Below are 27,239 nucleotides of genomic sequence, written 5' to 3'. Positions count from 1 at the left end.
CATCTACCACATTACTGCGGTGGTGGCTGAGTTGGAGGGTCTTCGTGACATGGAGGGACATCATCAGTAATGTCCTCTGGTTCCTTCTCCTCGGTGGACTGGATGAGGCGGTACTGATGAGGGTAGGTGCCATGTCTTTTCTCGATCATCCTCATATGTAGCATGCTCGAGATGCCCTATGGGGACATCTGGCCGATGAGAGTGAGGGAGGACGATTGTGCCGCTATGTTGAGGAGCTTGAAGTGCCAAGCCAATCGAGTCACATAGGGCTAGATCGAGATGACTCCTCTCCTATGTAACTCCGTTTGATGGCGGATGGAGAGGGCGATGAAGTAGGCAACGTCGATGATGTGTCCATTAGCCATGCACCATAGAAAGTAAGCGCCGTGAGCGTTGACGACGCTGGTGCTCTCTCGTCTCCCTGCCAGAGTGTGAGCCAAGATGGTGTGTAGGTACCTCAAGGATGGAGGGAGAGCCGATGCCTTGGATCGGCTAGGATCGTAGGTGGCCGAGGCAGGGACGAGGGTGTTCCAGCATTTCGAGGGAGAGTAGTGGATACAGCGATGGAGGTTGTCGAAGTCTTCCTCATCCATGAACTCCTTTGTGTATAGGCCCAATGCAATACGGAACTCGAGGACGCTCAACTGGCAGACTAGACTGCCTAGACAGAACTGGACCATTCCAAGATCATCAAAGTTGGTCATGACGGTTTGAAGATGGAATGTCGAGCAGAGTTCCAATGTGAACTCGAGATACCTCGGCTCGATAATCTCAAAGAAGAGCCCCCACAGGTTAGTTGTCAAGAGGGCTTGGACTGCGTCAGCCAATTGAATCTGTTCAAGTGCGGCCCAGTCAATGCAGCGGCCCACACCTAGAGGTCGGGCTCGTAATATCTGATATAATTCCTTCTGGGGTCCTAAGGGAACCTGGAGGAATGGGTGCCTAATCTCCGCGGTAGGACCTGAGGATGACGCTACTCTTTTCCTTTTCTTGGAAGTGGGGATAGCGATTTTCTTACCACGATTCGACATGATGTATTTGCAAGAAAAACAAGGAGTATGCCATAAACTAACTAATTCAAGAAGTAATCATGAATGTAGTTAAACTAACCAATCCAACCAACTGTCAAACACTCAGCGGTTTAATCTAGATGATAGAAGTTTATATAGCAAATGACGTAAGAAAAGCATGATTATTTTCAACATGAAATGAATGAAATAGACTCTATGGGAACATAAGAAGGAATGAATGTACCAGAAAGCATTGACTAAAAATGGCAAAGACCAAAAGCATATTTCGGCAGTGAGAACTATGAATATTCATCAAAAATTAGCCAAGAAACACCATAAGAATCATAAAATTAGTAAAAGAGATGGAGAAAATAGAGAGAAAAGAGTAAACAAACGAATATGTTGGTGGAAGGAGAAGCTTAGGTCGTCCAAGGAGAGCTGTCGTTGGTGCACTGGCATGGCGAGGAGGGCGTGTGAAGTTGCAGCAGCTAGGGTTAGGGATTTTGGGGAAAGGGATGATGAGTAGTGAGGGGTTTATATAGATTTTGGGGCACACGGGCGTGGCCAAATTTTGCCCGTGTGTTTCACGATTTTCAAATTTGTGCGCGTTTGACATTCAGTCCACGCCCATGTTCCTTGGGCGTGTGGGTGCACACGGCCGTGTCGCATGGCTGTGTCTTTCTTCATTCTCTTCTCCCACGCTCGTGTAGATAGGTCCACACCTGTGTTAGTTTGACAGTGTCGACCACGGGTGAATGGCACGACCGTGTCACACGTTCGTGTTAAATTCTCAGGTTCAACCACGGTTTCAAGACACGAGCGTGTCACACACCCATGTTGTTTTGGCAGTTTTGCCTATGACCATGTCGCATGGCCGTGGCAACATATCACATCCCGTGTTGGGGAAATTTTTGCCCTGTTTTTACACGGCTGTATTGCACAGCCATGTCTTTTCCCGTGGTGTTAGCACAGCCTAAGGCACGCCCATATGCCCGATCGTGTGGATTAGAAAACCTATGTTTCAATGTCTTAGTTAGTGATTAGATGTTAAAAACTAAAACTTTAAAGAGGTTAACATCGTTAGAGTTCGGGTTGCCTCCCGAAAAGTGCTTATTTATAGTCTAAGCTCGACTTACCTCTATTGTTGCGTGATCATGGTGGTTCGAGGAGTTTGCACTCCTCATCCCTACTATCAATTTTATCAACATAAGGTTTAAGACGAGTACTATTTACCTTGAACGTGCAGAATTTGGGATGAATTACCTCGACTGTACTATATGGAAAAATGCTAAGTACCGTAAGAGGGATTTCTATATTTGGTTCAGAAGTGGTAATACGAGGGTCTACTGCATCTAATAGCACTTTGTCTCCAACTTTAAGTTGATTCGAGGAAAAATTTAGCTTGTCATGGCATGGTTTTGGTTTATCGTGTGTTTTCAGTTTACGTGTCTACCATTCATCTAGTTCCTCGATTTGTAGCCCTTGTTCTTCATAGATAGGTCCTTTGTTGTTGCTTGAGCATGGCTCATGTATGTTCTTCGAACCTATTTCTTGCAAAGTAGGTTGCACCACATGGTTAGTTTTAGTAGGATGATTATACCACCACATTCAATTTTCGATGTGTTACTCGAATTACGAGCTTGAAGGGTGATTATTTCGTCTCCCACACGAAGTGTGAGTTCACCTATGCCAACATCAATTATTGTTCTAGCAGTTGCTAAAAAGGGCCTCCCTAAAATTAAAGGAACGTTACTATCCTCTTTTATGTCTAAAACAACGAAATCAATTGGGAATATAAATTTGTGAATTTTAATGAGTACATCTTCAATAACCCCCCTAGGAAATCTGATTATTTTATCGGCTAATTGAATACTCATCCTAGTTTGTTTAGGTTTCCCAAGACCTAGTTGCTTAACCATTTTGTAAGGCATGACATTGATACTAGCCCTAAATCAGCCAAAGCATTATTAACATCTAGGCTACCAATTAAACAGGGAATCATAAAACTCCTTGGATCTTTTAATTTGTTGGCCAACTTATTCTGTAGTATGGCTAAGTAAACCGCATTTAGCTCCACATGCGACACCTCATCCAACTTCTGCTTGTTTGTTAAAATCTCCTTTAAGAATTTAACTGCGTTTGGCATCTGCGAAAGAGCTTCAATAACCGGTAAGTTAATATGTAACTTCTTTAATAATTTAAGGAATTTACCGAATTGTTCTTCTGTACGGTCTTTCCTTATCTCGTTTGGGTATGGCACATGAGGTTTGTATTCTTTACTTACCAGTTTCTGGTCATTATGGTCCACCTCACCTTTACCTTTACTTGGTATAGTTTCTTGCCTCGGTTCTGGTTCAGGTGCAACTAACCCTTCCTCATCTTGAATGTTATGCATTGATTTTCTCCCTTGGGTTAGGTTCAGTGTTACTCGACAGGCTACCTTGTGGTCATTCAGATATCGATTTAGCAAGCTAACCTATTTGAGTTTCGAGCCCTTGGATCGACGCTTGTTGATTTTTAAGTGCTGTCTCAGCATTCTGAAAATGAGTTTCTAACACAGAGATGAATTTTGTTAGTATCTCTTCAAGGTTTGGTTTTTTCTCTTGTTGGTAGGGTGGTTTTTAGAAGCTTGGAGGTGGTGGTGGTCTCTGATTTCCTTGGCCTCCCTATGAAAAATTTGGGTGGTTCCTCCAACCTACATTGTAAGTGTTACTATAAGGATTATTTTGAGATCGACGATTATTACCCATGTAATTTAACTGCTCGTTCTCCATGTTATGGCCATAGGGTGGGTATTCTGAATTGCTTGAGCCACCTCCACTTGCTTCGTATTGCATTACTGGGTAAACCTGTGAAGAGCTGAGAAAACCGTCAATTTTTCTGTTCAAAAGTTCTACCTGATTAGAGAGCATGGTGACTGAATAGACGTTAAAAACACCGGCTGTTTTTTTTGGTTTTGTCCTTATGACTTGCCACTGATAATTATTCAGTGACATCTCTTCTATAAATTCATATATATCCTCAGGTGTCTTATTATTGATAGTTCCACCAGCGGCTGCGTCAATCATTTGTCGAGTCGAAGGATTCAGGCCATTTTGAACCTGTCACCAGAGTGGTAACCCATGATGAGGGCACCTTCTCAACAAATCCTTGTATCTCTCCCATGCATCGTAGAGTGTTTCTAAATCCATCTGCACAAAAGGAGAGATATCATTACGTAATTTGGCTGTTTTAGCCGATAGAAAATATTTTATTAAAAACTTTTTGGTCATTTGTTCCCAAGTAGTGATTGACCCTCTTGGTAACGAGTTCAACCACTATTTAGCCTTATTCCTCAATGAAAAGGGAAACAACTGAAGGTGAATGGCATCATCAGAAACGCCATTGATTTTAAAAGTGTCGCAAAACTCTAAGAAATTCGCCAAGTGAGTGTTGGGATCCTCGTCTTGCAAACCATCAAACTGAACAAACTGTTGGATCATTTGAATGGTGTTAGGTTTCAGTTCATTTTTTGTAGCAACAGCAGGGCTAACTATACTCGATTCAGTTCCTGTTAAAGAAGGTTTAGCATAATCATACATAGTACGTGGAGCAGGATTTTGATTAGTAGCAATCGCAGGAGGTAGCGGATTTTCTTGACTTTTAGCCATCTCCTCGGTTGTGGTTGAAATATCGTCCTCTTGCTCTTCCTCTGTGTATCTTAAGCTTTGCCTTATTTCTCTTCGGTTTTTGCAAACTGTGCGATCGATCTCACTATCAAATAGTAATGGTCCTGACGGGTTTCTTCTAGTCATACACTATAAAAACCTACCAGGAACGAATAAAAAAAATTAGAAAGGAAAATAAAAATTTAAATAAATAAAGTAAAATGGATAAAGTAATAAAAATCGAGTGTTCCTAATATCTTAGTCCCTGACAATGGCACCAAAGACTTAATACATGATATTCGTGACAGGTTTTAAGTATTTATAATTAATCGTTCTTGGAACTAACTATTATCACAATGAAGGCAAGTGTACTTATCGAATAGTAGTATAGCTTTAGCAAGACTGGATTGTCGAACCCAAAAGGAGTAAGAGTACTAGTAATTACTTTCTTTTTATTATCTAACCTAAAAATTAAGGGATTTGTTTATCTAGACTAATTAACTAAAGTAAGGGTGCACAGAGAGAAAATTGGGAAAAATCTCTTTGGAAAACTCGATTGATTAAGACAATACCCAAGGAAAAATCCACCTAGACTTCACTTATTATTTGACTTTGAATCAAACGATTTATTCATTTGACTTGATCCGTAGAAATCCCTAAGTTATATTATTATCTCTCTTGAGACTAATAATGTCTAACCCTAGGTTGATTAATTGAAATCTCTTTCTAATTAACGCCCTAGTGTTGCATTAACTTGATCTATGGATCCCCTTATTTGGTTTCACCGTAATCCGGCAAAATCTTATCACCCTAGCTTTTGGCTTGCAATCAACTCTACTTAATTATGACAAATTTACTCTTAGACAGGGTCTATTCCTCCTTCGAATAAGAGCATTAACTTGAATCAATATCCTAAAATATTAAAACAAGAATTAAGAACACATAATTAAGAACAAGTCAAATATTTATCATTCAATTCAGATAATAATAACAAGATATGTTCTTAGGTTTCATTCCCTATAGGTATTTAGGAAGTTTAGTTCATAATTATAAAAGAAAACATCTCAGAAGAATAATAAATACAAAACATAAAGAAAACCCAAAACCCCTGAATGGAAATTGAAGGGAGATCTTCAGTCTTTATGATGAATTCGACTTCTGAGATGGACCAATTAGCTTCCCTTGAGTAATTCCTTGCCTCCTACTCCGTATGTCCCTTCTAAGTGCCTCCTCAGGTGTTTAAATAGGCTTTAGAATGCCTAAGAGCCCTCAAAAGTGACCTTTTCCTAATAGGACTATACTTGGGCTCGGTAGGGACACGCTCGTGTGCGATTAGTCCAGCCCGTGGTCAAGGCTATTGAATAGGCACGGGCGTGTAGTCTACCCGTGTAAGTCATGCTTCGATCCTGCCAAATGGACATGGCCGCGTGACATGCCTGTGTGAGGAAGTCCAGGCCGTGTTGATTTCCTATGTGGGTTCATTTTCTCCATTTTCGGCCCATTTCTCTCTCTTTTTACTCTCCTATGCTCACCTAAGTATAAAACATAAAATTAAAGAATTAGGAGCATCGAATTCACGAAATCTAAGGAGAATTAATCCATAAATGTGCTAAGCATGGGATAAAAATATGTATAAATTACGGTTTATCACTTATTTCTTATTGTCACCTTATTGAGTTACCGGTAATCAATGCATAATCTCATAGAACCGTCCTTCTTTTTCATGAATAGTATAAGAGCTCCCCACGGCGAAAAGCTTGGTCTTGCTAAACCTTTGTTAGTCAACTCTTGCAACTGTAACTTCAATTCTTTCAGCTCAGTCGGGGTCATCCTATACGGAGCAATAGAAATAGGTGCTGTCCCTGACATTAACTTAATATCGAATTCAACTTCTCTAATTGGTGGCAAACTTGGCAATTCCTCCGGGAATACATCCACATACTCACATACAACAGACACTGATTCGATTTTCAATTCAGATTCCTTTGTATTCAATTTGTATGCCAAATAAGCTTCATACCCTTTTCTCATACATTTCTGAGCATTCATCGAAGAAATTACATTTGGCGACTTATCCGTGTCATCTAATTCAACTAGAAGAACCTCACTATTTTCACATTTCAATTCAATAAATTTCTGTCTACAATTCACTATAGCATCATGTAGTGTCAACCAATCCATACCCATAATGACATCAAATTCATCAAATGGTAACAACATTAAATTTGCCGGAAAACAATGACATCTAATCATCAAAGGGCATCTCTTACATACTTTATCAACTATCACATGCTTTCCTAACGGATTTGACACTTTAATCATAAATTTAGTAGACTTAATAGGTATATTCACACTAGATGTCAATTTCATACACACATATGAATGAGTAGAGCCAAGGTCTATCAAAGCAATAACATTAGAATCATAGAGAGAAAAATTACCAGTGATCACATTAGGAGAAGTTGCATCTTCACGTGCACATATGGTATAGGTTTTACCTGGAGCCCTAGCTTTAGATCTCACTGTTGTATCTCGTGTCATGTTCTTACTATCAGACTCATTCCCGACATTTCTCGAGGGTCTTCCCTTAGAAGCTGTGCCACTCGGCCTCAAGTTTTGAAATCTTTCTTTCTCTACCACCTCGGGGTAGTCTTTAATATAGTGATCTTGAGAACCACACTTGAAACAAGATCCCTTACTCACCCTATAGGTGCCAAAATGACATCTACCACATCATTGGCATGAGGGTTTGGAAGGTTTAGCATTACCCACACTTTCCACAGATGTAGCATGAGATCTAAAACCCGAATTCTTCTTTCTACGGTTCCCGTATGAATGTCCAGCTGACACATGTGAATGAGAGTACATCTCTCTAGATTTCTTAGACTGATACGGCAATGACTTACTCATATATCTCTTTCTTGTATCTCTTGCCTCAGACTCAGCTTTCCTCTTTTCTTTGATCAACTCCTCGGCTTTACAAGCCCGTTCAACGAGTACCACAAATTCATTCAACTCAAGAATACCCACTAATGTATTAATATCCTCATTAAGTCCATCTTTAAATCTTCTACACATCTTAGCTTTGGAGGATACACACTCTCGAGTGTACTTTCCGAGCCTGACAAATTCTCTCTCATATTCACTAACTGTCAGACACCCTGTTTCAAATCTAGAAATTCCTTACGCTTCTGATCGATGAACCATTCTCTAATGTATTTCTTCAGAATTCCTCTTGAAATAATTCCCAAGTAACCCTCTCTGGTGGTACCACAGATATCAGCGTTCTCCACCAGTGATACGCGCTTCTCTTAACAAAGATATGGCACATTTTAGGCACTCCTCAGGTGTATAGGACAATTCATCAAATACACGTATCGAGTTCTCTAACCAGAACTCTGCTTTCTCAGGGTCATCATTGGAATTTGCCCTAAATTCCTCAGCACCTTGTTTTTGAATTTTATCAACAGGCGTTCTTGCAAATCTCATGAAATCCATACGTTGAGGCATCACAGGTGTGGGTTGAGGATTTGGGGGAGGTGGGGGAGGTTGAGCATTCGGGTCGATTCGAACAAACTCCGTATACCATGCATTCATCATGTGGAAAAAGGCCTCTCTCCCTCCTTCTCCTCTACTAACTGTCGAAACCATTTTTTTAAAACGGCGATCGACTTTGGTTTTGAAAGTGAAAATTAAAACGGGAGTCGCCACCGATCTTTATTAGGTGAGATCGGATCACCTTGCTTTAATAAAACGTTTTAGTTTATTAAAACGGTGTTTTGGTCCACGAAATTTGAGAAAACGGGTTCGGGAGTCAGTTACGTACGAGGAAGGATTAGCACCCTCGTAACGCCCAAAATTGGTACCTAATTGATTAATTAATATCTTAAACATCGAAAATTAAAAAAAATCGAGAATGTTTTTTTTTTAAAATACGATCCTTTTCATTGATGTGGATTAAAACACTTGAATTAGCTCAAAACGATTGTTAAAGATTTCCTTATCTCGAGATATCGGAGTATCACATCCCGTAAGTTAGGACACAATACTATGAACTCCCGAGCACAAGGTCGTCTTTACTTTTAATGAGAATTTCAGGTGCTTTAAAACTCGAAAAGGATATTTGGCTATTTAGAAACAATAAGGAAATCGAAACCCGTAAGTTAGGGCACGATTCTTGATGTTCCAAAATGCAAAACATTGCCTTATTTGGAAAATTTCATTTTTGAATAGTAACGAATATGATATTTAAACGACGTGTATTTGTTAGGTTGAAATAAAATGATTTATTGGATAAATGTATTGGGCTTAATGTATGATGCGACTTAGGCTAGATAAAACAAAGATATATTGTAGAGCACGGGATAATACAACATGAAATACAATGTTTATACAAGCAAATGATGATAATGAAAATACTGAATAAACCAAATATAATACATACAAGGGTAACATTCACATAACATATATCACTTAGGCATTAATCACTAGTAATCAAAGACAAATGAATTAAATAAAATATAACCATTTTAAAAAAAATAAAGTATAAAACAAATTTTATGATGGTAAGAAATGAATTTAAAATAAATGATGTGAAGAAAAAATATCATAATGTACAAAAAGAATATATGTAAAAGAAAATTTAAAATAGATAAGATACAATACGTCAAAGAAATAATTAGTATATATATAAAAATAGATATAATGATTTGAAATTGATAGCATATACAAAATTTTACAATAAATAATAAAACAATTTAAAATGAATGACACATAAAGCAAGTTTATAAAATGAATGATGTAAGAGAATTTTAAAACCTATATTATAAAGCAAGTTACAAAAGATTCATATGAATAATTTTAAAATGGGTGATATATATATAATTAAAAGTGTAAAATAGATAACATGGAATAAGTAGAATGGTTTTAAAATAAGGTATAAAATAATTTTGAACTAAATAATATATAAGTTAATTTAAAATTATAAATATGAAGTTTAAAATGTATAATACGTAAAAGGATTTAAAATAGACAATATAAATATACTTTATAATAACGCTTTAGATATGATATATAGAAAATTATTAGAAATACATAATTCATAATAACTAAAGAATAAACAACGTAATAATTTGAAATAGATATATGGCAAAAAACAGTTTTGGGAATAATAGCAAACATATAGAAACTTAAAATAAATGGTATATATACATAATAATTCAAAATGTCATGGAAAAAAAAGAAATTTAAAATAAACAATGTAGAACAATTTAAAATAATTAATAAAGAGGGTTTAAAATAAATAATATATAAAATAGTTTAACTACATAATGTATATAAATTTGAAATAAATAATATGTAAAAGTTTAAAATAAATAATGTATATAAAAAGAAAATCATAAAGTAAATAATATACAAGATAATTTAAAGTAATATATAATAAAACCGTTTAAAGTAGTTAATTAAGAAAATATACTGTAACCTAAAATAATATTAACAATTTGAAAAGAATACCATAAATCATTTTTAAATAAATGGTTCCTAAAATAATTTTAAGAGAATTAATATATATATATATATATATATATATATATAAAGATCTAAAGCAAAATATATATATAATTGTTTAAATACATGTTTTTCTAAAGAATAAATAAACAAAATATGCCAAATAGTTTGACATTAGAGGGTTTATGACCAAATTAAAAACAAAATTAAATTAAAGGGACAAATTTAAAAGAGAAAGGGCCGAATGGAATGCATGCAAAGAAAGAGGGACTTATAAGGAGAATATCCCGCCTTATACACTTTATATTATGTAGGACCAAAATGCGACTAGTGTAAAATCCATGGGGCCAAATTAAAGCGCAAAATTAAGAGCCAAAGGGGGTGTTGAAAGCGGGTAGTAAAACTGAAGGACCCATAGTGCAAATGCCCCACTTTTGCCTTGAAAATAACTCTGCCGTTTCATGTTTTTTATTAAGGCCAATTTTCATCCTTTTTTTTATTTTTTGCATTCTTTTTCTTTTAGAAAGAAACAGAGAGTTCTTTTAACTCTCTTCCTCTCCCTTTTCCTTTGGCCAAAGAGCCACGACCGTCTGTCGCACCACCGCACCACCATCAAATCCGGTGACCGGTGATGCGCAAGAAGGGACCTTTAGCCTCCTTTCGAACAGATCCAAGGATGAACCCCTCCATGCCCGCAAAAATCGAAAGAAAAAGGCCCACTTTCACTCCATTCATGCCCGATTCCGACCGTGGGAAGAAACTTCTGACGACGGGCCACGAGGTAACTCAGGTGAGCCTTTCCCTTTTCTTTTGTTCTTTATACCCACTTTTTGTTTAATAGATTTGTATGTAACACCCCGAACCCAAGACCGTTGCCGATGTCGGACACGAGGGGTTAACAAGCCAAGTCCACATATTTGCCCACCAATTTGACATTTCCAGTCAGGCTGGAAAACTGCATCACTGTCGCCTTAAAAATCATATCTCGAGTTTCAAAACTCGGAAACTGGTTTCGTAAATTTTCCCTGAATTTAGACTCATATATCCATCCATGGATTTATTTCTAGAATTTTTGGTCGGGCCAATTGGTACAGTTTATTAGTTAAATTCACCCATGTTACAGGGATAGACTGCTCTGACCTTCGTGCGTTATAACTTGAATATATCTCTGTACAGGGCTTTAATACTGGTGCCGTTTGTTTCTAATGAAACTAGACTCAAAATGGAATCTGTACATATAAGGCATGACTCCTAATTCTTTCTGGATAATTTATAGAAAATTTTTAAAGTTGCGATAGGGGACCCAGAAACCGTTCTGGCCCTGTCTCACAATAGCTTTCATATCTCTTAACATGTAGCTCCTATGACCATTTCGTTTCTTCCATATGAAAATAGACTCATCAAGGTTCATTTACATAGCTTATTCACTATTTAATACCATTCCTACAAATTTTGGTGATTTTTCACATTCACGTCACTGCAGCTGGCAGCTTCTGTTTTTAAGGTAGGTCTTACCTATTTTGTAGTCTCCATGAACCAACTAGTCTTGCCATACAAAGGTTCATATATGATCATTTTAACCATACCAATGGCTGATCATGTGACCAACACTCCCATTTCCAATCCATAATCACATCATGACACCATATATATATATACAACCCACAAACGGTCTAAGTCCATACTCTACTTTTACGAGCCATTTTCGCATGGCCGTACACATATACATCACAACATAATTGAACCAACAAGGGTAGTCCTATACATGCCATTTCAAATTCCAACCAAAATTATACCAAGATGGAGGCTTTGATAGTGTAGATGACTTGACCTTAATGATCCCGAATCCGATTGCCATCGAGCAAAATCAGAAACCGAGAGCCAAAGCAGCGGGTAAGCATATTTATGCTTAGTAAGTCTCAAGCAATAAATTCAGCTTTAATTAAAGCAATACATTCACATAGCCAAATGCATCATTTCATTAATACACGTTCACATAATCATACTTACTTCACCATCCCAACTCTTATGTTCATACACAAATAACGGCTTCGTTAAGGCCGATAACTCGTTCCATCATAGGAGCGGATATTCATACGCTCTTACTCCTAGCGCATAAAGCACACACCACACTTACCTTGTCATTGGGAAATTTCACAAGTGCATTAGCTAAAATTTTCCAGCAAGCTTATAATTTTCAAATCACATACCTTCGAGTTTAACCGGATATCGCTACTCGTTCAATCGCCTTGGGACATAGCCCGGTTATGGTAACCCGCACCAAGGCCTCACGGACTTAACTCGGATATCACGATTTGCACAAATGCCTTGGTCTTAGCCCGGATAGAATGACTCATACGAATGCCTTCGGTCTTAGCCCGGATATAATTACTAGCATAAATGTCCTCGGGACTTAGCCCGATGTAGCCACTAGCACAATTGCCTTGGTCTTAACCGGATATAATTTCCAGCATTAACATCTTCGGACTTAGCCCGGATATCATTCAATTTCTCATGCGCACATACATCAATAATCATTGGCCATACATATTTCATTTTCGTTACTAAGGCTCAAACACAATTATAATCACTAGCATAATCGCCTTGGGACTTAGCCGGGTATCATTCAAATACTCATACACACATAGTCAATAATCAATACACATCCATACTTCATTTCACATAATTCAAGTAGGGTCACTTCTTGAGGACTTACCTCGGATGTTGTCGAACGGCTTTTACGGCTATTCGATCACTTTTTCCTTCCCTTGTCCAATTGTGGCCCTCTAAGCTCTTGAGCTAATTCAAACAAATTCAATTTATTAAAACCTCATTGTGCTAGCTTATGGCGAATATGACAAGGGGTTTAAATGGTCATATGGCCAACCTTTAGCTTGAATACACAATGGTCATGCACATTTTATACTACATCAAGCAATTCAATACAATTCATTCGTGCATCAAGGAAAAGCTAAGGCCTTCAATAGGCTACCCAAGGTCGAATATTCATGTCCATGTTGAGGCCAATTATGCACTTAATACCTCACAAAACAGCATGCATTTTACTAGTTAATGCTTTGCATATTGTAGCTCAAAACTTATAATATAGCATCAAGCACTCATATGTGTGCTAGGCCGAATGTGCTTATGATTTCACAATCATTCTTCAACATCTTCTTCTTTAAACCAACATATTCATCACTTAGTTCATAACCAAAACATCATGTGCAAACATATATATACATATATGAGCATGGCGAATTTCAAGGTGTCCATAGCCATCCAAAACACAAATTTTAACTAACATGCAAGAAGCATGAACCATGCTTATGAATGCATCATGGCCGAATATGACAATCATGCTCCTTTTCAACTTCAATCATGATTAAACAAAAAGAAAACTCAAAATCTTACTCAAGAGTAGACAATCCATCATTGCATGCATCATCATCAAGCTTTACACTTAGCATGCAATGGCTTTATCACCATAACAACTTTGGCCAAATACCATTTCCATGGCATAACAAAGATTTGAGCCATGGCTAACATGCTCATCAAGTTAGCAACCAAAACATGCATGAAACTCCTAACACAACCTCATACATACCTTAATCTTGATGCAAACTTAGCCAAATCTCCTTCTAGATCTCTTCCAAACCAAGCATGAAGCAAAAATCCTCCTTCTTCCTTAGTTTTGGCTCAAAGAAAGGATGAACAAAATTTTTCTTTCTTTCTCTACAACTCACGGCAATGGGGGGAATACCACACTCACACACATTTTTTTTCATTCTTTTCTTACCCATACACCTTTGTTTATTATTTCTCCTCATGCACCAACAAAACATGTTTCATGACATGTTTTGCCCATCCTCTCTTGCCATGGCCAGCCACTTTATGTTGGGGGAAATTTGACATGCAAATCCTTATTTTTGCATGCATGAGCAACTAGTCATCACACATTTCCCCATCATACTTTCAAAGTTCACTACTAGGTCCTTTCTAGTGAAATTCGCATTTATAACACTAAATCGAAACATCAAAAATGTCACACACAATTTAACACATATCACAGGCATCAAAATAAATTTTTAATTATTTTTATGCCTCGGTTTTGTGGTCCCGAAACCACATTCCGACTAGGGTCAATTTTGGGTTGTCACAACTCTCCCCCACTTAAGAAATTTTCGTCCCCGAAAATCTTACCGGTAAATAGGTTTGGATATCGCTCTTTCATAGAGTTCTCGGTCTCCCAAGTAGCTTCTTCTATCCCGTGCTTGAGCCATAACACTTTCACTAGCGGAACCCGCTTGTTTCGCAACTCTTTCACTTCTCGTGATAGGATACGAATCGGTTCTTCCTCATAACTCATATTAGCTTGAATTTCAATTTCTGATGGACTAATCATGTGCGATGAATCAAATCTATAGCGTCGAAGCATCGAAACGTGAAATTTGAGTTCAGGGGGCAAAATCAAACGATATGCCACTGGACCGACTCGCTCGGATATCTCATATGGCCCAATGAACCTCGGGCTCAACTTGCCCTTACTACGAACACGAGTATCTTTTTCCAAGGCGATACCTTGAGAAACACTTTATCACCCACGATACTCGATATCCTTACGCTTCAGATCCGCACGACTTCGGCGATCGGAGGCTATCTTCGACTTTCACGGATTACTTTCACTTTCATTCAGCATCCCTAATCAAATCCACCGAAAATCTTGCTTTCACCAAGCTCACCCAAAACAATGGTGTACGGCATTTACGACCGCATAAGGCCTCGTAGGGTGCCATCTTAATACTTGATTGAAAGTCGTTGTTGTGTTTAATTCAATCAACGGCAAATACCGCTCCCATGAACCACTAAACTCGAGGACGCAACATCTTAACATATCCTCAAGTATCCGAATTATCCACTCGGATTGACCATCGGTTTGGGGGTGAAAGGCGGTCTGAAATGCAACTTGGTACCCAAAGCTTCTTGCAACTTTTTCCAAAATCGCGAGGTAAATCTCGGATCTCTATCCGACACGATGGAAATAGGCACCCGTGTAATCTCACAAACTGAGAAACGTACAATTGGCTAATTTGTCCATTGAAAATCGAGACGTCACGGGACAAAGTGGGCCGACTTAGTCAATCTATCTACCACGACCCAAACCGCATCCTTCTTACTTGCGACAATGGCGGTCGGATACAAAGTCCATTGTGACTCGATCCCATTTCCACTCGGGTATCGTGATTGGTGAAGTAATCTGAAGGCACCGATGTTCCGCTTTCCCTTGTTGACATATTAAACATCTCAAACAAAGTCGGAGATGTCTCGCTTCATACCATGCCACCAAAACCGACGTTTCAAATCATTGCACATCTTCGTACTCCCGGGTGGATTGCCATTCGGCTACAATGGGCTTCATTCTGAATTATCGAAATGAGTTCAATTCTTTGGAACACATGACGACTTTTGAACCTCAAACAATCGTCATCGTCGATTTGAAATTCGAGTCCTTGTTCGAACACACTCACCTTTTGCAGCCAACTCGTCGTCGACTTTACTCGAGCTTCTCGAATTTGATGTATCAATAGTGGTTTGGCTTTCAATTCAGCTACTAACACACTATCGGATCGAGCAGACAAGTGCACGTTCATCGCTCGTAAGCGAATAATGATTTACGACTCAAGGCATCCGCAACCACATTCGCCTTTCCGGGTGATAGTCAATGACCACTCATAATCCTTTAACACTCGAGCCAACGTCTTTGTCGCAGATTTAAGTCTCTTTGGGTCATCAAATATTTGAGACTTTTGTGATCCGAGTACACATGGCACCTTTCACCAAATAAGTAATGTCGCCAAATCTTTAAGGCGAATACGATGGCGACTAATTCGAGATCACGGGTCGGGTAATTTTTCTCGTGTGGCTTTAATTGCCTCGACGCGCAGGCCACAACTCGACCTTCTTGCATCAATACGCAACCTAACCCAAGGAGGAGGCGTCACTATAGATGACAAACTCTTTGCCGATTCGGGTTGCACTAGAATTGGGGCTTCATCAAATAAGTTTTCGATTGATCGAAACTTTTCGACATTTCTCCGTCCATCCGAACTTAACATCCTTTTGGAGTAAGCCGTCATCGGCGTGGCTATCGTTGAAAACCTTTACAAATCGTCGGTAATAACCTAAAGCCCCAAAAAGCTTGAACCTCGGTAATATTTCTGAGGCTTCCAATTAAGTATCGCTGAAATTTTATTCGGTCGACTCGAATACCCGATCAGATACCACATGACCCACGGCTAACCTCTCTTAACCGAACTCACACTTCTTGAACTTAGCATATAATTGCTTATCCCGTAAAATTTACAAAGACTAACCGCAGTGTTCAAAGATGTTCGGTCTCATTTCTTGAATAGACCAAGATGTCATCAATGAACACGACTACTGAATTGATCCAAATATGGTGCAAGATCCGATTCATTAAATCCATAAATACCGCAGGGCGTAGTGAGCCCAAATGGCATCACTAGGAACTCATAGTGACCATATCTCGCTCAAGGCGCCTTGGGTACGTCCAATCTCGGATTCGCAATTGGTAATAGCCCGATCTCAAATCTATTTTCGAGAACACCGAGGCTCCCTTCATTGATCGAACAAGTCATCGATACGTGGCAACGGATATTTGTTTTTATCGTCGCTTTATTAAGTCGACGATAGTCGATGCACGTACCGTATGGTTCCATCCTTCTTCTTCACGAACAACACCGGCGCACCCAAAGGCGAACAACTCAGGCGAGCAAAACCTCTATCCACCAATTCTTGCAACTGAGCTTTCAACTCCTTTAATTCCGTTGGTGCCATACGAGATGCGACTATATCGAAATTGGAGTGGTACCGGTACCAATTCGATGCCAAACTCTATCTCCGAACAGTGGTAAACCCAAAGAATTCTTCGAAAACATCCGGGTATTCACAAACCACGGCACAGATTCGGTTTCTTTTCGATTCCTTGTCATCGAACGCACGACGCAAGGTACGCTTCACACCCTTTTCTTACATATTTTCGGGCCAACATTGCGATATTACGGTGGCAACCCCTTTAAGTCCGTAGACTCAACCCGAATTATCTCATTATTCACGTACCTCAAATCGATAGTCTTGCTTTTGCAATTCACAACCGCATCGTGCATGGTCAACCAATCCAAACCAAGAATAACGTCAATTCATCGAACGGCAAAAGCATCAAGTCCGCGGAAAACAAGAACCTCGAACACTAGGGGACTTTTCTTGCACACTTTGTTGACAAGCACGTAATGACCCAAGGGTTCGACACCAAATTACAAATTCAGAGACTCAATAGGCAAAGTCTTCTTTGGATGCTAAGGTTTCACATATATAAGAATGAGTAGAACCGTGGTCAACCAAAGCAACCACATTAGTATTGAAAAGAGTGAAAGTACCAGAATGACACACGGTGAGGCAAGATCCTCAAGGCGCAGTATGGTATAAGTCCTAGCAGAGCCCGAGCCTCGGATCGATGGTAGCATCTCTAGATCCTCCCCGACCGCCACTAACATTGCCCATATTCCTAGGTGGCCTACCTCGGCGAAGGTAGCACCGGGTTTCCACTCGACTTACATTACATTCAAGCATCCTCGGGCAATCCTTCATAAAGTGGTCGGCCGACCCACACTTATAACAGAGCGATCACGAAACCAACAGCTCCCGAATGCCATTTGCCACAACGTGGACACTCCACCCTCTCTCGGCGATCATTTCCACCATCGGCGATCAAGTGACTCGTGTGTCACAGGGGTCGATCGCGTCCTCGTCTAGAAAGCCCAAACGCCTCTAGACCGGCTCGCATCATCTCAAAATCTCTTCGATGCTTGTTGAAGAGACTTTCCGAGACCTCTTCGAATTCTCCAGGTTCCCACATCACTTTTGTTTCTCCTTTCTAAGCTCTTCGGCTTTACAAGCTCGCTCAACAAGTACTACGAACTCTCGTATCTCGAGAATGCCAACGAACATCCTTAGATCATCATTCAGCCCATCCTCGAGCGTTTACACATAATGGCTTGGACGAAATGCATTCTCGCTGCGTCGGCTAAGCCTCACAAATTTTCGTTCGTGAGTCGATGGCGACATAGAACCTTGCTTAAGGTCAAGGAATTCCCTTCGCTTTTGGTCGATGAATCTCTGACTGATATACTTTTTTCGGAACTCGGTTTGAAAGAATTCCCAAGTCACTTGCTCTCTAGGTACCACAGAAGTCGAGTACTCCACCAATAGTAGGCGGACTCACGTAGCAAGGAGATGGTACACTTTAAGCACTCATCGGGTGTACAAGATAGCTCATCGAGCACCCGGATAGTGTTATCCAACCAAAATTCAGCTTGCTCGGCACCGTCGCTATCCATAGCCCTGAATTCATGGCCCTATGTTTACGAATTCACATTGGGGCTTACTTGACCTTATTTGGTCGATTCTGGGAGGTATTGTAGGTGCTTGGGGTTGCATTTGTCGGAGTGGAGGTTGTGGAACAGCCATGTTAGTTCGAATGTATTGGTTATACCATTCATTCATCACACTATAAAAGGCTTGCCTAGCCTCATCATTCAGATTGCTGGTCATAGGTTGAGAGTCCTTGGCGCTGTCCCTTGCGCTGGAGCAGCACCACACTCTCCACATCATCAGCTATCGCTTCGGTTGGGATCGGGATCCATTACTATAAACAAACACAAAGTCAAATTGTCGAAGTCACCACACTATCGACTCATCATTTAATGGCATGTATAGCTAGACCCCAAACACATCACGGTAGTCCTAGAATCGACTAAACCGTGGCTCGATACCAATAAATTGTAACACCCGAACCCGAGACCGCTGCGATTGTGGGACACGAGGGTTAACAAGCCAAGTCCACATATTTGCCCACCAATTTGACATTTCCAGTCAGGCTGGAAAACTGCGTCACTGTCGCCTTAAAATCATATCTCGAGTTTCAAAACTCGGAAACTGGTTTCGTAAATTTTCCTGAATTTAGACTCATATATCCATCCATGGATTTATTTCTAGAATTTTTGGTCAGGCCAATTGGTACAGTTTATTAGTTAAAGTCACCCATGTTACAGGGATAGACTGCTCTGACCTTCACGCGTTATAACTTGAATATCTCTCTGTACAGGGCTTTAATACTGGTGCCGTTTGTTTCTAATGAAACTAGACTCAAAATGGAATCTGTACATATAAGGCATGACTCCTAATTCTTTCTGGATAATTTATAGTAAATTTTTAAAGTTGCTACAGGGGACCCAGAAACCGTTCTGGCCCTGTCTCACAATAGCTTTCATATCTCTTAACATGTAGCTCCTATGACCATTTCGTTTCTTCCATATGAAAATAGACTCATCAAGGTTCATTTACATAGCTTATTCACTATTTAATACCATTCCTACAAATTTTGGTGATTTTTCACATTCACGTCACTGCAGCTGGCAGCTTCTGTTTTTAAGGTAGGTCTTACCTATTTTGTAGTCTCCATGAACCAACTAGTCTTGCCATACAAAGGTTCATATATGATCATTTTAACCATACCAATGGCTGATCATGTGACCAACACTCCCATTTCCAATCCATAATCACATCATGACACCATATATATATATATACAACCCACAAACGGTCTAAGTCCATACTCTACTTTTACGAGCCATTTTCGCATGGCCGTACACATATACATCACAACATAATTGAACCAACAAGGGTAGTCCTATACATGCCATTTCAAATTCCAACCAAAATTATACCAAGATGGAGGCTTTGATAGTGTAGATGACTTGACCTTAATGATCCCGAATCCGATTGCCATCGAGCAAAATCAGAAACCGAGAGCCAAAGCAGCGGGGTAAGCATATTTATGCTTAGTAAGTCTCAAGCAATAAATTCAGCTTTAATTAAAGCAATACATTCACATAGCCAAATGCATCATTTCATTAATACACGCTCACATAATCATACTTACTTCACCATCCCAACTCTTATGTTCATACACAAATAACGGCTTCGTAAGGCCGATAACTCGTTCCATCATAGGAGCGGATATTCATACGCTCTTACTCCTAGCGCCAGCAAAGCACACACCACACTTACCTTGTCATTGGGAAATTTCACAAGTGCATTAGCTAAAATTTTCCAGCAAGCTTATAATTTTCAAATCACATACCTTGAGTTTAACCGATATCGCTACTCGTTCAATCGCCTTGGGACATAGCCCGGTTATGGTAACCCGCACCAAGGCCTCACGGACTTAACTCGGATATCACGATTTGCACAAATGCCTTGGTCTTAGCCCGGATAGAATGACTTCATACGAATGCCTTGGTCTTAGCCCGGATATAATTACTAGCATAAATGTCCTCGGGACTTAGCCCGGATGTAGCCACTAGCACAATTGCCTTCGGGTCTTAACCCGGATATATTTTCCAGCATTAACATCTTCGGGACTTAGCCCGGATATCATTCAATTTCTCATGCGCACATACATCAATAATCATTGGACATACATATTTCATTTTCAGTTACTAAGGCTCAAACACAATTATAATCACTAGCATAATCGCCTTGGGACTTAGCCCGGTATCATTCAAATACTCATACACACATAGTCAATAATCAATACACATCCATACTTCATTTCACATAATTCAAGTAGGGTCACTTCTTGAGGACTTACCTCGGATGTTGTCGAACGGCTTTTACGGCTATTCGATCACTTTTTCCTTCCCCTTGTCCAATTGTGGCCCTCTAAGCTCTTGAGCTAATTCAAACAAATTCAATTTATTAAAACCTCATTGTGCTAGCTTATGGCCGAATATGACAAGGAGTTTAAATGGTCATATGGCCAACCTTTAGCTTGAATACACAATGGTCATGCACATTTTATACTACATCAAGCAATTCAATACAATTCATTCGAGCATCAAGGAAAAGCTAAGGCCTTCAATAGGCTACCCAAGGCCGAATATTCATGTCCATGTTGAGGCCAATTATGCACTTAATACCTCACAAAACAGCATGCATTTTACTAGTTAATGCTTTGCATATTGTAGCTCAAAACTTATAATATAGCATCAAGCACTCATATGTGTGCTAGGCGAATGTGCTTGCGATTTCACAATCATTCTTCAACATCTTCTTCTTTAAACCAACATATTCATCACTTAGTTCATAACCAAAACATCATGTGCAAACATATATATACATATATGAGCATGGCGAATTTCAAGGTGTCCATAGCCATCCAAAACACAAATTTTAACTAACATGCAAGAAGCATGAACCATGCTTATGAATGCATCATGGCCGAATATGACAATCATGCTCCTTTTCAACTTCAATCATGATTAAACAAAAAGAAAACTCAAAATCTTACTCAAGAGTAGACAATCCATCATTGCATGCATCATCATCAAGCTTTACACTTAGCATGCAATGGCTTTATCACCATAACAACTTTGGCCAAATACCATTTCCATGGCATAACAAAGATTTGAGCCATGGCTAACATGCTCATCAAGTTAGCAACCAAAACATGCATGAAACTCCTAACACAACCTCATACATACCTTAATCTTGATGCAAACTTAGCCAAATCTCCTTCTAGATCTCTTCCAAACCAAGCATGAAGCAAAATCCTCCTTCTTCCTTAGTTTTGGCTCAAAGAAAGGATGAACAAAATTTTTCTTTCTTTCTCTACAACTCACGGCAATGGGGGGAATACCACACTCACACACATTTTTTTTTCATTCTTTTCTTACCCATACACCTTTGTTTATTATTTCTCCCTCATGCACCAACAAAACATGTTTCATGACATGTTTTGCCCATCCTCTCTTGCCATGGCCAGCCACTTTATGTTGGGGGGGAAATTTGACATGCAAATCCCTTATTTTTGCATGCATGAGCAACTAGTCATCACACATTTCCCCATCATACTTTCAAAGTTCACTACTAGGTCCTTTCTAGTGAAATTCGCATTTATAACACTAAATCGAAACATCAAAAATGTCACACACAATTTAACACATATCATAGGCATCAAAATAAATTTTTAATTATTTTTATGCCTCGGTTTTGTGGTCCCGAAACCACATTCCGACTAGGGTCAATTTTGGGCTGTCACATTGTAAGTACAGATAAAACAAAAATTGAAAAGGAATTGAAACGAAATGAAAAAAACCGAGAAGATAAACTCGAATATCAACCTTTTGTATATATTTTTTTGATTGCTGGTGTTTGTTTTTCTGTTACAATCAGTTTCATTTCGGCTTTATAGCTGATTCCCATATTAACATATTATTATTTTATTCTCTGCTACTACTTGTGCTTCTTGCTGCCATTTTCCTCTTTTCCAAATGTTTGCAGGTCATGGGAGTGTCAGAGGCGTGGAAGGCCGGTGATTGGCGCCCCGAGCAGTGGTGGCGCGCGTGAGAAGGTTGGTGGCTGAAGGAAATTGGGCCTGCTGTTTTTTCTTTTCTTCTTTTTTTTTGTAAAATGGACTTTGTTTTGGGAATTTTATATTTTGGAATTAATTTGGGTTTTTATTTCTTGTTGGCCAGGCCAAAATTGGCTATAACAGCTGCCCCTCTTTGCTCATTGTCGTGTAACGAGAATAGAGCAAAGATCTTAGAAGAGCCAATTTTGCCTAGTCTTACTGAATCTTAACTTCTTTGGAGCTTCTTTTCTTGAGTAGCCTCATTTCATCCCACTGCATCATCAGGGATATAGGAACCCGTGCTACGATTCGCTCAAATGCAATTTCAGAGAGAAGAGATTTGTGGCTTCAATCTACTCTGCTGGTACTTCAAAGGGATAAAATTTGGTAATTTTAACCTGCTCCACTACATCTTCAGGGAGATGAGGTTTGTGACTTCCAACTGTTCCACTGCAACTTCAGGGAAACAAGATGTACACTCTTCAGCCTACTCCACTACTGCTTAGTGAGATAGGGTCTACAATTTCTAGCCTGTTACCTTACTGCTTAAGGGGTTAAGGCTCGTCGTCTTCGATCTATTTCCCTACTGCTTAGGGTGATGAGATCTACAAATTTTCAGCCTATTACCCTACTGTTTAGGGGTTTAAGGCCCTTCGTCTTTGATCTACTCCACTACAACTTCAGGGAGGCAAAATTTGCAATTTGGTCTGTTACCCTACCTCTTAGGGTTTAAGACCCTTCGTCTTCGATCTGTTTCCCCACTACTTAGGGGGATAAGGTCTGCAATTCGGTCTGTTACCCTCTTTCCGCCAGGGTTTAAGACCCTTCGTCTTCGATCTGCTTCCCTCCGCTTGGGGGTTAAGATCGTAAATCTTCACTGTTACCCTCTTGCTTAGGGGTTAAGGCTTGTAAATTCAACTTGTTACCCTACTGCTTAGGGGGTTAAAGCCCATCATCTTCGATCTATTTCCCTCTTGCTTAGGGGGTCAAGATCTGCTGAATTCACCGATGTTGCTACACCATCCTCCGGGGTATTATCTATAGAATCGGTTCGTGTAACCATGCTTATGCCAAATAATTAGGATGCTATGATCGAAATGAATCAAATGCTCCTAACTAGGCGTGTTATGAATGATATATGAATGAAAATGTCATTATTTTTTAATGCTTGATCTGATATTACTCGTCATTCACCGAGATTTTATCAATGACGTACACTCGCCTTTTCTTCAACTGGTATCTCCGCGTAAAACCCAACAAATAATCACAATTTGGGCATTATTTAACCAACGTTTCCAACCTTTGAATGTAGGGTAATTCAAACTAATTAGTCCCATTTCAGGTCCTTGTATCATTTAGAAGAATTTCAGAGTAATATGCAGAACTCTTTTTGAATATTATTAGTCTATTAATCATCAATTTAATGAGAGACGCTTGAAAAAAATTATCGCAATAGGTAAGATGGAATTTTATTGAGAGCGAATCTCAAGATGAACAAGGTAATTAAGATAGCACATTTGTTAAGATACAAAATGAGAACCTATGAATTAATCAAAGTGGCACATTCTGCTAAACAAAATGAATAAGATAAGAATAGGTGCCCTAGATATCGTAGTATGAGCTTCGTTGCACGAACTTCTCGAGGACTTTTTGAACTCGGTATGTGTTTGGAAAACCAAGAGTACTTTGTTGATGCCCCAATATGTAGCATCCCTCCCTCCTATTAATTCAAAGAAGGCAAAACTGCCGCATGCCCCATGTTCGAATCAAAATTTGAATTGCCTATTCCTGGGTTTTCAATTCAAACCCCTTTGGTCTCAAAGTGCCCTTTCACGGGTTTTCACCTTGGCCTCTCCTTTTTTTTTTTTTTAGGTAAAATACCTCTTGACTGAATCCAAATTAACGGGATTAGGTAGGCTCTTACCATCCATCTCGGTCAAAATCAGAGCCCCTCCAGAGAAAGCCTTCTTTACCACATAAGGTCCTTCCCAATTCGGCATCCATTTCCCTCTGAAGTCCTTTTGTATGGGGAGGATCTTTTTCAATACGAGGTCTCCTTCATGAAATTCTCTAGGGCGAACCTTGTTATTATAAGTCCGCATCATTCTCTTTTGATACATTTGACCATGACGGATAGCCTTTAGCCTCTTTTCTTCAATCAAGTTCAACTGGTCGTATCGAGACTGGATCCATTCTGCTTCATCTAATTTTAGTTCTAAAAGTACGCGTAGAGAGGGAATCTCGATCTCAATAGGCAGAATCGCTTCCATTCCATAAACTAAAGAAAAACGTGTTGCCCCGGTAGAGGTTCTGACTGACGTCCGGTATGTGACAGCCTTAAAACGACCCTAGTCGAAATGTGGTTTCGGGACCACAAAACCGAGGCATAAAAATAATTTAATATTTATTTTATTGCCTATAATGTGTGTTAACCCATGTGTGACATTTTTTACGCTTTGATTTAGAGTTATAAATGTGAATTTCACTAGAAAGGACCTAGTAGTAAACTTTGAAAGTATGATGGGGAAATGTGTGATGACTAATTAAAGCATGCATGCAAAACAATGGACTTGCATGTCAAATTTCGCCCCCAATAGCTAGTGGCCGACCATGACAAGGAATTATGGGCAAAAATCATGTAATGAAACATGTTTGGTAAGTGGGTTATGTTGGAATAAATAAAATAAGGAGTATGGAATAAAAAAAAAATGTGTGTGTGTGAAGGCTTCTCCCTCCCCATTGCCGTGTAGGTAGGAAAGAAAACAAAAAATTTTGTTCATCCATTTTCACTCTCTTTTTGGCCGAAAATACTAAGGATAAGGAGGGAGTTTTGCTTCATACTTGGTTTGGAAGAGGATTAGGAAGAGGTTGGCTATACTTGCATCAATATTAAGGTATGTTTGAGGTTGTGCCATGAGATTCATGCATGTTTTTAGTTGCTAGCTTGATGTTCTTGTTAGCCCATAGTTCAAATCTTTGTTATGTCATGGGAATGAAATTCGGCCAAAGTGAATATGGTGTTAATGCCATTGCATGCTAAATATCAAGCTTGATAATGATACATGTGATGGAGGATTGAGGATTCTTAGATTTTCTTTTAGCATTTTTTTGAATGAGATACTAAGTTCTTTGTTTTACCATGACCAAATTGAAATGGTATGGTGTTGTGGTATTCGGCCATGTTATATCCATAAGTATGATTCATGCATGTTGCATGGTAAGTAAGATTTAAGCTTTGGATATGTGTATATATTTGGATATAAGCCACTTGAGAATTGGCTCTAGCATATATATATGTATATATGTTACTTTACGATGTATTGGTATGACATATATGCTATTTCAAGGTGTATATTTGCTTGTGATGATGTCTCCATTATGAAGTAAATGAGAGATGTGCAATGAGTTACGATATGTAATCGTTAGTAGTAAAATGTATGTTGTTTTGTGTGGTATTAAGTGTATAATTGGCCTCAAATTGGACATGTATATTCGGCCACATTAGGGAAATTGGTGTGCATGCATTCGGTTAGAGGCAAGCATATTGATGCCTATTCTTGGCTTAGAAAATTCGCTAAGAGAAATATTAACTAATGTGTTGAGTTCGATTCATGATTTACGTACATATGCGACTTTGATGCCTAATGAGTATATATATTGGCTAAGTATCTTGAATTCCTCTTCGATGCTCACATGATAAAACCAATTTATTTGTTAAATTAAGCTCAAGAGCCAAGGGAGCTAAATCCGATAAGGGAAGGAAAAGTCGTGGAATAGCCGTCGAAATCGTTCGACCACGTCCGAGGTAAGTTCTTGAGCAATAGAGCTTAAATTCTGAATTGATTAGATCATGTTTAAAGCAAATTAAAATCATGCTCTTTGTGTGTGGCTATTGAGCCGAAATTACAAATGTGATAAGTGACTTGTGTCTGAATTTTGCTAATGAAAATGAAATGTGAATGTGTTATAGTTTATTGATAAATGTACATGGTTATTCGAATGATATCCGGGCTAAGTCCCGAAGGCTTTGTGCTAAGTGACTAAATCCGGACTAAGATCCGACGGCATACGTGCGAGTTACTAAATCCGGACTAAGATCCGAAGGCTTTTGAGCAAGCTACTAAATCCGGGTTGAGTCCCAAAGGCATTCGTGCGAGTTATTGTAACCGGGCTATGTCCCGAAGGCATTTGAATGTGTAGCCATATCCGGTTAAACTCCGAAGATACGTGATTCAAGAATGAATGAACCTACTGTAAAATTTTAGCTAATACGCTTGAAAATTCCAGCAACGAGGTATGTTCGTATGTGCTTTGGAATAGTTGATTCCTTGAATAATATTCGCTCAATCGAAATGAGCTTTGGCATTTGGCTAAGATGAACCCTTATGTATGAATATAGGGGTTGGAATGTGAAATAAGTATGATATTGACAATTTGTGCATATGAAATTATCCGTTAGCTATATGAATGTTATGCTTTTGTTGTGCTGGAATCCTTGCTCTAACTTACTAAGCATAAATTGCTTACTCCGTTTCTCTGCTTTCTCTGTCTATAGATTTTGGCTCGTCACCATCGGACTCG

General features: G+C 39.1%; 1 non-coding gene across 1 annotated transcript; it reads left to right on the top strand.

Annotated features, from left to right (window-relative positions):
- The first annotated feature begins 4,127 nt into the window (after window positions 1–4,127).
- LOC128285964 (small nucleolar RNA R71) lies at window positions 4,128–4,234 on the top strand. Its single transcript, XR_008276511.1, has one exon. It is a non-coding gene; the product is annotated as a small nucleolar RNA R71 (small nucleolar RNA).
- Window positions 4,235–27,239: the final 23,005 nt, after the last annotated feature.

Source organism: Gossypium arboreum, chromosome 12 (genome assembly GCF_025698485.1).
Source record: "Gossypium arboreum isolate Shixiya-1 chromosome 12, ASM2569848v2, whole genome shotgun sequence".
In the NCBI taxonomy this organism is placed as follows: Eukaryota; Viridiplantae; Streptophyta; class Magnoliopsida; order Malvales; family Malvaceae; genus Gossypium; species Gossypium arboreum.
This window is presented reverse-complemented; position numbering and strand designations above follow the sequence as displayed.